General features: G+C 33.6%; 1 pseudogene; it reads right to left on the bottom strand.

Moving 5' to 3' along the window:
• Positions 1-349: 349 nt before the first annotated feature.
• On the bottom strand, positions 350-8,246 carry LOC141699830 (sorting nexin 2A-like; annotated as a pseudogene).
• Positions 8,247-15,220: the final 6,974 nt, after the last annotated feature.

Below are 15,220 nucleotides of genomic sequence, written 5' to 3'. Positions count from 1 at the left end.
CTGTAGTACCGTTTTCCTCTTGATCACTGGAAACCGTGGTACATCTTCGAATAAAAACCTTTTAAAAATAGACCCTAAGGCGATGTTGATGCAAGGAAGCTAAATGGAGCTTTAGCCTAGAAAATAAAAATGAATAGAATAAGAATAACAAGATTTGGGCCTTAAACTTAAGTAATGAAAGCAGTTGACTTAACAGGTCAATCACTCAATATTATGGTATTGATTTGGGCCTTAAACTTTCCATTATTAATTTACTACTTATTTAACACAACGCAATTAAACCCAACCAATAAAGTCAATAATTTCATTTTTAGAATTTATTACGAGCTATGGGCTGTAAATACATGCATCAAAAAATGTACTTCTGCCTAGGAACAGATTGAGCATTTGCCCCAAAAAGACGCAAAACAGATAGTGTACAAAGCGTAAAAGATTTATGATTTATCTGCCAAGAGAGACTAAAACAAAGAGCTAAATACAACCAAAAGCAACTGGACTCAAAAGGTAATTTTTTTTGGAGTCAATATAGGCCCCGACATTTCCTTTAACGAAATTACTTGAAACAACTTGCAACTAGACCAAAAAAAATTCATTCTAAATTTATATTTAACAAATCGATAATGTGCTATATAGTCTACATAGACATGCATAAAAAATGTACTTCCAGCCAAGGTTACAGAGAAGCATGTCCCCAAAAGACGAGAAGCAGATGAAGTAAACTTACAATCCAAGGTTGCTTTGAGGATCTGTAGGGCATCTCCTTGATTACTTTTTCCAATCTCAGTGGTGCGAGGGGAACTAAATCAGCAATTTCCTTTAAAGCAGCATGCACACGAGAATTTGCTCTTTTTTTGCAAGACCAGTGGCTACTGTAATAGCCTAAGGAAAGATAAAGGCGGCACAAAATTTCTTACAAGCATATCCAAGCATAGATGGAGGTATTTTCCGCTCACTGCAGCCTACAATGTAGTAAAAGCAAAACTAATCCTTGATAAGAACAAGCAATGATAATCATTATTGTATAGTGAGTAGCATTACATATCAAAGCAACAACCAACTCAACCAATACATCCATCACATCTGGACCATAGTTCCACAAGCTCATGCCACTTATCTGAAGGTAACAAACTTTCTTTAACAACCAAAAAACTAAAATCCGAAAAAAATAATGGAAAAAGAAATGAGCAAAAATATTAATGCACTATTACTTACAGAAGAAAGAAGCATTTTGTGGTGATCAGAATCTATGTAAGAAACTGCTCCAGACAGGGCTTTCAAACTTGTCTTTTAAATTATAAAACAACATTAGGTAAGCCTTTACAGAAGTAATAAGAGGACATAAAGTTTACACATTTTAGTGCATATACTTTACAAAAACACTCAACCTACCACAAGCATGGCCACTTCATCTGGTGCTAGGCGTTCAGTATGGTGCGGATTCCCGATCAACTCGTGATAACTGTCAGGTTGACCCTGAAAACTTATAAATCACTATTAATCAACCATAAGATTGATCTTCAAACTGAGAATCAATGTCAAATGATTAGAATTTATAACATATAAAAATCCATTATCTACTTAAATGTTTGAAACTGCAAACAAGCCTGTATGATGATTTTCTCTCCATAGTTCTGCTTAACAGTAGACATAAACTCCGCCAGAAGCTCGGCAAATTCCTTGATGCAGGTGAATGCATACAAAATTAGTTTTTAGTTGTAGACCGCAAGTAATTATATCTATGAATTACAGAAAGGAAGATAAAAAGTACCTGCCCAGTTGCCCTCTTTTGTTTGAGCCCAATAATGAACTCATCATCCAGCAACTTTTGGTTATTTGTGCCGACGTCGATGGTAATAGGTAAGCACTGCAAATACAACACAAATATACAGTTTAGAATAAGAATTAACAATAATGTCATAGTATAGATAGGAAGCTTCATGTAACCCAGGTTGCCTTGTTATCTAATTGAATAGAACCATGAAAAGTGGTTAAGGGACAGCACGGATATACTCTACGTTCCCATGTCGCTAGCAGTAACATCCATAACATACCACCACAGTCTGGTAGCCACAATCAAATAAAGACCCTAGAACTTATATTCAGTGTTTCTAAATAATGATTACTGGGATTGATTTTGGTGACCCCATTGCTCATGACCGACTTCGCTTCTATTATATACTCAGTGTTGCACATTTATGCTCCTTCTGTGTTAATTACTTTGTATATTTTGCTAAATACTTCATCCTATTATGTTTTCTTGCTTGCTTCTAAAAATCTGAGGTGCTTAACTCTTCGTTGCTTATTATGCTACATACTAAGCAATAAGTCTGAGTGACTATGTACTGCTAACTATATTTTATTTGGTAAAAAATTAAGTCCTCATTTATAAGAATATCAAGATCCAATTCAACAGAATGAATAATTATTCTATGTTTAATTTGTCAGCATAACTCAAGCAAGGGCAAAGCTTATGCACATTTACTTTATAAAGCAATTGAAGAAATGGTTCTAATATCCACTTAAGGACACACACAATTAACTATTTTTCTTAGTGCAAGACCCTCCTATTGTATTCAGTTTTTATAATGATTGTTATTGGATGAAGAAAAAACTACTTAAAGAATATATTATCTCAGCTCAAAAACTAGTTAAAGAATTTATGGATAACTGGTGTCACTAAAATTTCTGAAGTGTTCGGGTAATACATGCACTAGAAGGAAGAACATGTTACCTTGATCCGTTCATATTCTCTGACTGCACAGGTTTTAGCTTCCTCTGTTACTCTTACAGTTTCTTTCAACTCATCTATTTTGCGAATTCTAGACCTGTCACCACAAAAAATCTTTGATGAAGCAGCTTCAAGATTTTCAATCCTTACATTCAAGGAGGCCAGTTCGGATAAAAGAGTTTGCACCGTCAACAAAGCATTCGCGCGGTCAGAAAATGCATTGTTAATTGCCAACATCACCCCAAGATAGTCATGAAGCTTATCCTGCAGTATAAGAATAGAGCATCTGTAAATATCTAGCACTTCGAGTGGAACAAGATGCTTGAAAAGATAAAGGATCATGATTAAAGTTAGCAATTCAAGTCTGGGAAAGTACAACAATCCAGTAACTTACCAGATGCTTGACAGTTTGTGCATTCAACTCCCGATAGAGTCTGCTAGTTTGACAGCAGCAGTAGCTGAAAGTGATATGTCCTAAGTCCAATCATGTATGAGGATTTAGGAATAACTTTTATGTAATCTGTTTTGATTTCATTGATATTAATAAAAGGCTTTTTTGTTTTTATTGCGGGCTCTATCTATTTAAATTTAAATAAGATATACCACAGTTTAGAGTAAAGCTTTTTATGGATTGTGATGAGATCATAATAATGAGACCTAAAAGATGATAACTCTAAACTTAAATAGTTCCTGGTCGTAGAATTATAACTGGTAATTAATAATCCGCAAAGATGCGGTACATACTATGCTTGCTTCATTATGAAGGATGTCTGTTCTCACTATAGCTAGTATGTAGGTGCTTATTATAGAATAAGTTCACTGAACATGACTCACACAGCTGAACAACTAATGGAGTTCACTCACGTGTCAGCAGTTGTTCACATAGTGATAGTTGTACAAGTATCCTTAGACTTGAGGTCATCATAGTCATCTTGTGTACACTGAACTATGCTTTGGTTTAGTTCTTAGTCTCAAGGGACAATTATAAGGGCTCTACTGGGTATAGGAATTTGTACACGAAGATAGGGTATGATCAATAAAGGATCTACCCCTTCCAGTGTAGGAAGAGAATGTTCAATGCTGATCCACTTATGTTAATCCAGGAATCTCTGGCCAGAGTGAATGAAATTAGAAAGGAGTTTCTAATTTACATTAAATAGAACTAAGCATAGTGAATGGGAAAGCAAGTGATTAAATAAGATAGGCTTGACACAAGTTTTATGCCTTGTATTTAATCGTGATATTGCAGGTAGAAGGAATTAATTGTACGGTAACTACTCACTGAATAGGTTCTTGGTATTCTAAGCAGTGAATTCGTATTATCCGGATAGTCGCGATATGCTGAGAAGTATCCCTCACGATGTAGAATAAATATGATTAATTTATTAATCATATTTAATGAATTAGAGAATCTATATAAATAATGATAAAATAATTTTATTATTATTTATTTCTACTACCGCTTAATATTGAACCTATAGGGTCACACCATAAAAGATAATGATTTAATGGTGGAGGAATTAATTAATAATGGCTGATAATTATTTATTTATGAAATAAATAATTAATTGGCAAATTTATAATTGATTAAATGAGATTTAATTGATTTAAATTATTAAGAAAAGATTCTTAATATTATTAATTAAGAAAAGATTCTTAATATATTAATTAAGAATTTAATTTTTAGAAATTAAATCAAGTGAGAGAATTATTTCTAAAGAATTTAGAAAAAGGATTAATAATTAAAAGGTGTTTTAATTATTAGTGAGAATAATAAAGGGTTAATAATAATAATATTTTATGGAAAAAAATTTAGCTGAAAATTTTGCCTATAAATATACTATTATAAACCCTATTTTTGCCTTAACCAAAAAGATTGACAAAACCCTAATTATCTCCATCTCCTCCTCCTTCATTACATCGTTTTCTTGATGGATACCGGTGGAGTGCTTCACACTTGAGGAGCATCTGCTAAGGATCTCCGTTCATCGTTCTTGGATCGCTATTAAAGACCTCCATCTTTCCATTAACGTAAAGCTTCTTAAGGTAAACATACTGAACTACGAATTAAATATTATTTTTTCGCATGGATCCTGCGGAGGGTTTCGGTTCTTTTTAAGAGTAAATTTACGTTTTCGCTGCGTTTATGTGCTAAAAACCCTTCAGTAGCCACATTTTTCATGTCTGCAGATCTCACCCTTTGAGAGTTGAACATTGCCTCATCCGCCTCAAACTTCGTTAGCTTGACAAAAGCCAACCCCAGTTGCCCCATCGTCTCCCAATTTCTTGCTGAGCTTTAATTTCATGTCAATAGCATACGTCCCATTTCATTATACATATTATTAGTACCTAAATCAACTACATGACAGTAATAAATATTACAAATTTACATATAACACCGAGGCAAATATCGATATTTCCTTTATTGTATGGAGCTAGGAAATTGATTAACATACATTTAAGCTTAATCAAGTCTGAGATGTCGCAACTCAAAATGGTCTCGCTAGATCAGCATTATCAGACAAATATCAATACATATTTGAATCGAGAAACATTACTAATTATATAAACCGACAAACATAGCACTCAAAATTTATAATTTACATCAAAAGAGTTCAATAGACCTGCTGAGAAGCAATACCAATCTGATTCTCGAAATCCTGCAACTTACCCTTCCTCTTGAAAAATTCCTTATCTTCCTCCACAACCGGTGGCTTAACCGCACCCCAATCATTCGTAACCGACTGCTTCAACTCCTTAAAAATCCTCAACAAATCCCTCCCTCCTTTCGCAGGCAACGCAACCTCATTCACATCCAATGCACTCCCTTGCAAACTCTCCCTCCCAAACAACTGCCAAGGCAACTTCACCGCCCCATCCAACATTCTCGACGCCACATCCGTGGTCCTCACCAACGGCAACTTCCCATTCGACACGTCTTGCTCCTTCTGAGGATCCGAAACCGTGATTCGCACATACTTCGCTCCGGAATGTGAAGTCGAAGTTGCGAACAAATCATGACCGTTGACTCCACTTCCTCCGTTGCTATCTTCTCCATCGAACGATCGAAATATTGCTTCAGCATACGAAGGCGGTTCGAGAAACGTGTTGTACGGATTAGGTTGTTGATTTCTCGATTGTTTCTACACATCTCGGATCGAGATGTGTAGGAGAATATAATAAGAAGGTGAGCGGAGGAGAGGATGGTGGAGGTGAGAAGGGGTCTGAAGATCTGAGTGAAGAGAGGGGTTGAAAGACGAGGCGGCCACTGCTAATGATTTATGTTTGTTAGGGTTTTATATAAAAATGATAAATTTTTAGGGCTTGTCTGTTAACGGGCTGGGCCTTGACTTAATTAAGTCTTTACAATCATAATTTCTTAATTATTTTGATAAATATCTTGTTGCTTTTCTGTAAATTATTTTAATATTATTTTAATTTCGAGTATCAGCTCAGATTTAGAGAGAAAGAGTGAATTTTTGTTAAGGGGAAATAACCGCCCAATTTTTTGGCCTGGGAAAGTGTGCAGATCTGTGTCTCAACATCATTTAATTATTTTTTTAGTTTTTTATTAAATATTTACAATTTTATATATAAGAAAATTGTATAACTAATGTAAAATATATGTCAAAATAACACGACAATGATAAAATTAATCGGAACAATTATTTGTATAATTGAATTGTCGAACAAGAATTTAAAAAAAATAGAAATCATTCGGGACAAGAATCTACATGGAACCCGTGTTGACCGTAATTTGACTATTATAAAAACATAATAAAATCTAATTTTTTTAAAAAAAATTACACAACTTAAAAATTAGTAGGTAATATCATCCGTATGGTTGGATCGTTGAACAAGAATTTTAAAAAAATAGAATCACCACTCGGGACAAGACTTGGTTATAGGAACTCGTGTTGACCGTAATTTGACTATTATAAAAACACACGCTATAAAATCTAAATTTTAAAAAAAAATTACACATTTTTAAAATAAGTAGGTATCATCATCCATACGGTTGGATCGTTGAACAAGTATTTTAAAGAAATAGAATAATCACTCGGGACAATACTAGGTAACAGCAACCCGTGTTGACCGTAATTTGACTATTAAAAAAGCACGTGATATAAAATCTAAATTTTAAAAAAAAAAATTAAACATCTCTAAAATTAGAAGGTAACATCATCTATACGGTTGGATCATTGAACAAGAATTTCAAGAAAATAGAATCACCACTCGGGACAAGTCTTGGTTATAGGAACCCGTGTTGACCGTAATTTGACTATTATAAAAACATACGATATAAAATTTAATTTTTTTAAAAAATATTTAGACATTTTTAAAATTAGTAGGTATCATCATCCGTACGGTTGGATCGTTGAACAAAAATTTTAAAAAATAGAATCACCACCCGGAACAAGACTACGTAATGTGAACCCGTGTGCACCGGGGTTTGACTATTAAAAAAGCATGTGATATAAAATTTATTTTTTTAAAAAAAAATTACACATCTCTAAAACTAGTAGGAAACAAAATTTGTACGGTTGGATCAATTAAAAATATTTTAAAAAAATTATAACATAAATATAACAAATAAATTTTAAGAATAGTACAATAACTAACGCAACACTAAATAACCTACTGCAACACCATAAAGCAAATACAACGCCTGAAGTGCCACATCAGCAAGTGGGCCCCACTGTGTGCCACGTCAGCATGCCACGTCAGCATTTTGGGCCCCCATGTGGGTCCCACTAATCCCATGTCAGCATTCCACAGTCACCAATGGGCCCCATATGTGGGGCCCAAAATGCTGACGTGGCATGACACGTTAACATGCCACGTTAGCACCCGTGGGTCCCCAGCACGCCACCTCAGATTTATTTTCCACGTCAGCATTTATTAAATAAAAAAAATATCTAATGCAACGCTATGACCTCTACTGTTGCATGCTGCACAACACTAACAGTTATTAGCAATGGTAGCTTCAATGTAATGAAACGCTTTCACCACTATGTTGCAATAAACTGAAAATTTTGTAGATAATGCAACGCTTTTTGTGCAACGCTGGATAAAAATCGTTGCCTATGTGCACTTATGGCGTAGTGAATGTTCATGACCGATAAGATGATGATGCCTAAAACTTTTTTACCTATGGGAGGATTAGCTAAGAATGCGATCGCTATCCAACCTGAAGCTTGATAAATAGACCCTACTTTAATAATCACTTTGTACTTTACATATTTTGTAACTCTGATCCAAGATATAAATCAATCACCTGGTTCCTAGCGTGCAAAAGACTCAGAAAAGCTCATCTTAGTTAAAATTATGTACATGCCTTCAGGAGAACATATTGTAAAGGCTAAAATCTAAATTCCATGAAAAGAGAAGATGAAAGGAGAAAAAATACGACAAATATAAAAGTAATAGGAAGAAATAAAGGGAGAAAATCATTAATCCTTGAGATGGATGGCATGAGAGATATGTTCACCTCCACTTGAAACTCAAAAAAGCTCATCGTTCATTAATGTTGTAGATCCATGAGAGCACACCTTACACAAGAGATAACAATCCAAAAAAATTAAAGATTATGATACGATATTGGTGGAATAATATCAAAAATTGCACATGAACTACAACTTTAAGTCTCTCGTTCATTAATGTTTATAACGGGTTTTCAAAAAGTAAAAAGGCACTGAAGTGGAATATCGATGACAGATCCTTCCCCGTTATGCAAGCACTTTAAATACCTGTTAATAAACCAGGTAAAATTGAATTCCTGAAGAAAAAATAGTTACTGAAACTTCAAGAACTAATATGGCCAAATAATAAAATTATCAACATTGTTCTAGAACACAATTAAGGGATGTCAATGAGGCTGAAAAGAAATAGCTATTTCAGCAAGATTATCAAGCTGTCTTAGACTCTGTTTCTTTTAAAGCTGAGACATTTACTCACCATGTGGCTTCTGAGAGAATTCTCAACTTGGTGCACACAACTGCTTCTATGCAAAGGGCCAAGGATGCAATCACTACCATGCCCTTCACAGCTGGTGATGAATTTGACTATCTAGCTGGTGGTTCTGAGGAGTTTGGGGATGAAGATGATGATGAAGAAGATTTCATGCACACAGGAGGAGAAGCAGGCCATAGCTCAACTACAAACACTCCATCTTGGATGTTTAGCAAAGACTGTGATGAGCACCATTTCAAATCAACTCTTTTCACATCATTCAAAAACTCAGACAGCTCTTCAAGCCACTACAAATTCCAACACCAAGAGACTTTTTCATTTACTTTATTTTCTTATTTTCGTTAGTAATTTACTGAAATGTCCCTACTTCCGTTAAAGTTAACGGTTATCTTGGATGGAAAGTCATTAACGGGGTGCAAATAGAAGAGAAATTAATTTTATGGGGTGCAAGTTGACAGAGAAAATAATGTAGACGAAATCGCAAAAATAAAAATAAAAGTGGATTACGAACTGCCAATTACTAAAATAAAAAGAACTTATTATTGAATAACACACAAGTCAAAGATTTGTTAGATGATTTGTTGCCATTTCTTTCTGATTCTACTAAGAATACTATGCAAAATCTCACCAATCACAGATTCTACAGTAGTTTCTACTCCAAACTCTGTCATTTCCACTATCTCGATGAATATTGTTCATCCGTTGACCAGTGATGGTATCTCGACGGATGTGCTTAACAGCAATTATCCATTGACACTTTCAACTACTACTTCGACGGATGTTTCTCATCCGTTGACAATCACTGCACAAATTGAAATCTCAACTGTTGTCACAAGTGCAGATGATTTAGTAGTTGTACAATCACTCTTAGGATTGAGGAAAGGGAGTGAACATAGTGAGAGGCTGAATTGCTCTCAGGCAAAAGGAGAGGAAAAGAGTGAAAATATGCAAGGTATTTCTTCTAGTTGGCAAAAGTGAGTGAGTGGAGTCCCACCTTAGTAGGTGAAGGTGAAGGTGTGAGGGTGGGAAGCCAAGGGGAGCCCTTGATGTAAGAAAAGAGAGATTATGATAGAAAAGCAGGTACAGAAGAATGGGAAGATCCCATTGTTAGTGAGTTAAGGGATGTCAATGAGGCTGAAAAGAAATAGCTATTTCAGCAAGATTATCAAGCTGTCTTAGACTCTGTTTCTTATAAAGCTGAGGCATTTACTCATCATGTTCCAGCTTATCAAGTTCTAGTTGAACAGGACAATGTGGCTTCTGAGAGAATTCTCAACTTCGTGCACACAACTGCTTCTATGCAAAGGGCCAATGATGCAATCACTACCATGTCCTTCACAGCTGGTGATGAATTTGACTATCCAGCTGGTGGTTCGGAGGAGTTTGGGGATGAAGATGATGATGAAGAAGATTTCATGCACACAGGGGGAGAAGCAGGCCATAGCTCAAGTACAAACACTCCATCTTGGATGTTTAGCAAAGATTGTGATGAGCACCATTTCAAATCAACTCTCTTTCACATCATTCAACAAACTCAGACAGCTCTTCAAGCCACTACAAATTCCAACACCAAGAGACTTTTTCATTTACTTTATTTTCTTCTATTTTGTTAGTAATTTATTGAAATGTCCCTACTTCCGTTAAAGTTAACGGTTATCTTGGATGGAAAGTCATTAACGGGGTGCAAATAGAAGAGAAAAATTTTATGGGGTGCAAGTTGGCAGAGAAAATAATGTAGACTGAAATCGCAAAAATAAAATAAAAGTGGATTACGAACTCCCAATTACTAAAATAAAAAGAACTTATTATTGAATAACACACAAGTCAAAGATTTTTAAAATTGAAATCCAAATTAAATATGTCGATCCATTTATATCAATATATTTGACTTTAACAGCTTGCTTTAAAATATTATAATCCATGATTTTAAAATGAATTGGTAGCGGTTAAAATTTTCTTGAGACTGGGCTGTTGAGTTCTCGTTAATTTTAGGCCTTGTGACCACATGGGTTTTCTAGTCTGGGTTTAACCATCTATCACTAGACCTATATTAGCAAACAAATTAAAAAAAGTGCATTTCAAAAGCAAAAAAAAATTGAAAAATAACATTGACGAGTACCCCCGTCCTACCCAATTATTTACATCTGGTTTGAGTACGAAGGTTAAAAAAATTATAAATTAATGATAAAAAGTAATATTCTAAAATTCTCGATTAGACCCATCAATCCACCATTATTCCTATACAAAGTACTACACTAATTGATTTTTGAAAATTTGAATAGAATCCTCACATAATGTGTTGGATTCATCAAATTTTGATTGGAAACTCTGGTTCGAATCTGCGAATTTATTAAACATGTTAGTATAGTTCAAAATTTATATCCGTTAAACCAAAATTTTTTACAGTTGTTTCCAAAATTATTGTAACTATTGATAGCTGAAAATAAATTTATCTTTTACATAAATATTAAGGCAAAATAATAGATTCCATTTATGTCATGAAATACAATCAAAATGTCATTGAAATCTCACTTTTATGTATTTTGAAAAATTAATGTAAATATTATCATTAACGACTTTACTTCCATAGGTGATTAAGAACATTATAATTTATTAATTACTTTGTTTGAATAAATAATAATTACTACAATTTTCAAATTTTTTCCATATATTAGTATTACTTGGAGATCTTGAATTAGAAATTCTAATTAAAATCTGCAAATTTTTAAAACAACATATCATTTAGGTTTCAAATTTTAAAAAAACTTCATTTTTTAAATATTTATACCATGTATAAACTTTATAGCCGTTTCTAAAGTTATTAATTGATTGTTACAAGTTGGTTGGAATAAATTGATTTTAACGTTAAATTAACAGCAAAATACTGTAGTTTATTTAAGTCACGAATACGATCAAATATCATTACCTATCTTGAAATATATGTATGTTGAAATTACATTATTACCATCATGTACGATTTAACTAATATAACTTATTTAAAAAATCATATTTTCCAATTATTGTTTATTAATTATCGTGATGGTACAAACAATAATTGGTATAAATTTATACATGTATAAGATTGCTCCTAGATTTTAAAATTTTTGTGCAACCTTATTTATATACCATAACAATTTTCTTTTCCCAAACTATCCCAAATTATTTGATGCAAAACATGAAAAATCTTACAAATATTTAATCACAAATTTACAGGTAAAAGGTAAGGATGAGGTATGTAAAGTGTGGGTTTAGGCCCAAAACCATGAACCGCTAACGTCCCCTAGAAATTGTTTTTCCAAATAACAGCAAAAAGGATACGTCCAGCACCCAATCCTAGGTACACAGCAGTGACTCCAGCAAAATAAAAAATCTTATAAATACCGAAAAAATATTCATTCCTACAGCCTCCAATATATTGCCGCATCTTTAGTTCAGTGTTCTTTTCCTACACAACATAACAGCAGCAGCCATCTTGTTCAGTTCATATCTAAGGTTTTTGTCTGAAACAATGTTGAATCTCCCTGACTCTCTTTATCCTGATCCGATACAAGGTGACAACAGTGTTATGTCGAATGGTGGTGCACCTGCTAACAACAATGGTCCTGTGATGGTGCTAGCAAAGCTATTGATTGGCCTTCTGCTAGTGTAGAGGACTTGGTTGTGTTGCTTCGAGAACCTGAGCATGGCGAAAAGGCCATTTCATCTCTTACTCAGATTAAGGTCCATTATTTTTCTTCATTTATGAAGATTTTTGTTTGTTTTATGTACATTTTTGTTTGTTTTTGTATGTTGTTAGGTGGAAATAAATTGATCTGTAATTGTAAATTCATAAATGATGTTTTTAATACATGATTGGATGCACCAAATGTCACTTTTACGTGGATTCTTTCGATATTTTGTAGTTTTATATTTTATTTAGAACAATAAGTATGTGCAGAGAAATGATGATCTTGACTCGCCTAAATGACTGTATAGTCATTTAAGTTTGCTTGTTAGAAGTTTAAAGTGCAGTCCAGCCTGCAGAGTCAAATTATTTACACTCTATGTTCTAATGTCTATTGGGTGATATAGTATATTTCATTTCTAACATGTGATTTATCAATACAGAAACAGGGAAGAATTCAAGATTTGGCCCTCCACATTTGGCGGTCAATCAGTACGGTTTTCTTACTCCTATCGGTATGCACAATGACTTGGGTCTACCAAATGCTTTGCATTGATCAAACTAAATGTATTTGTTTTAATAGCTTGCTTAAATTTATATCATGTCGTGAATTCTTTTTATTAACTTCTAATTTTGGTTAACATTAACAATAAAAGTTCCCTGTTTTGATTTGAGTTTCTTCCTCACATCTTAATACTGAAGTGGACTACTAAACCAAAATGGCAGTATCTAGGTTACATTGTTATATTTGATCTTCTCAAGTATATATAGTATTTAATCAATATTTCGTGATTAATGATCCTTATTCTTTCTTGTCTTTTGAAATGATTATACTTGTTTGTGAATCCCTTGATCCTTGTGTCCGATACTATGACATGCAGGTCCCCTCATCGGATAGGGGATTCATCCTGAATCCTAATTTTGATTCTTTCCCCACAATTTGTAATCAAAATTTCTGTTAACCGCCTATTTTCGTAAAATTAAGTATCAGTTTTTGTTGGTAAATACAAACGTATTATGCTAGTGTTCATTTTTGCATAAATTAAAATATTTTACCTGTATTTTGTGTTTTAGATCAATAAGTTATGCATTTGATTAAATTTGCTTATAGTTTGTGGTTTTTTTAACCAGATTGAATATATGTAACATCAAATCTAGAGAAAATCTATATTTCTATATGTCGTGTCCCCCGCACCCGAATTCCCATATTATTATATTATTTATTAGATTTTTGTCCACGCACCCCAGCACTTTGCACCCGTATCTTTGCTTGTCAGTTGCCGAAGAAATCTTTCATTGAACTAATGAGAAGATTTGCGGAGATCTCAAATATTTTGGAAATTTGAAATTTTGAAACCCAAAAATCTGGAAAATAGGCATTGTAAGGAAGTTCTGCAACTTTTATGTAACACGTCTTGGAGAAGTCCTACCCTTAAGATCAAGTTGCATCACATCTGAATCAGAACTTGATACAATTTATGAAATCCGCACATGATGGTCATTGGAATCATTTAAATGATTTACTACTTTGTTTGACAAGCTCAGCCTTGTGGTTTGTATTGGCTATTCTATCTATTCAAATAAGAATGTTGTGTTTTACAGTTGGTGATTAATGGAATTATCTTCTTTATTGCAGGAAGTATTATCTATATACAAGTCATTAACACCTGAGAAACTTACTATGAAAGATTCAAGTAAAGTTTGTGATGTACTTGTTTTGTTTGAGGTCATTTCCGCTCCTTTAATTTCCTTTTCTAGTGGTATTAACTTTGTAATGTATTTGCTTTATATGTTCGATTTCCTAATTTTCAAACTTTTTTCTTATCAAATTTATTTTTACTTATCAAATTTATTATCTATATACATCAAATTTATTTTTACTTATGCAGGAGCCATAGCTGGTCCTCTATGTACTTAAAAATTATGTATGCAACTCTAATATCAAAGTGTATTTTCTATTGAATGCAGTGCTTGGCCACTCACCCTCAAACGAAGATGCAGTTCCTTAATGGTATTTTTCTGAACTTTCTGAAAGCTATGTGACTTGTTTCTGCTAATGTATTCAGTATTTACATTAGTCTTCTTCAACATAGTTGGATGTATCCACAGTTATAGCTTCTTCTCACCAAATGATATAAGTTAATTTCATTCTATAACTTTTGCTGATTTCTTGATGTCTGATATTGCTACTTAAAGACCACACAAGATATTGTCGAACTTGACGTGTTTTGATATATAAATGCATTCACTTTTTATTTCAAGCTGGTATGATTTGTTTATGTGAACACCAAAGAAACAGGACACTGAGGTGAAATCAAGGATTCAGTTGAAGTTACAAGTTTGTTACATAAATTCTGGGATGAGGATTTTGCATAACTTATTCAAATATTGTTATTAACTGATTTTAATAGGATAATTAAGGAGCTAGATAAGGTTAATCGTAGACAGACTTGTATTAACTTACTTCTGTCCGTGCAGTTCAGATACATTGTTACTTGTACCCTTTCTTGGAGACTGAAGAAACGAGCAAGCCATTCCAGTACCTAAGGCTAATGAGCTTGGGGGTCATTGGTGGTCTTCTGAAGGAGGTACAATTCCACTCTAAATCAATACATGATACCTTCAATTTTTATACTTTTAGCCATTTGAATTATTAAAACAGCTAAGCACCAGTAACCTTGCATGGAAGTATTTTCTCATTGCTAGTTGCTACCCGCCCTTTCAAGTTTCAGCTCTGAATTGAATGCAATGTTGAGATGAATTAGCTTAATCAGAACAATAGTTGAAGAAAATGTCCATTATTTCTTACCAGATTGCATATCAATTTGCTTTAATATGATCTGATATGCCTATAA

Source organism: Apium graveolens, unplaced genomic scaffold (assembly GCF_009905375.1).
Source record: "Apium graveolens cultivar Ventura unplaced genomic scaffold, ASM990537v1 ctg1394, whole genome shotgun sequence".
Classification (NCBI taxonomy): domain Eukaryota; kingdom Viridiplantae; phylum Streptophyta; class Magnoliopsida; order Apiales; family Apiaceae; genus Apium; species Apium graveolens.
Note: the sequence above shows the minus strand (reverse complement) of the source record. Positions and strands in the feature narration are given on the sequence as shown.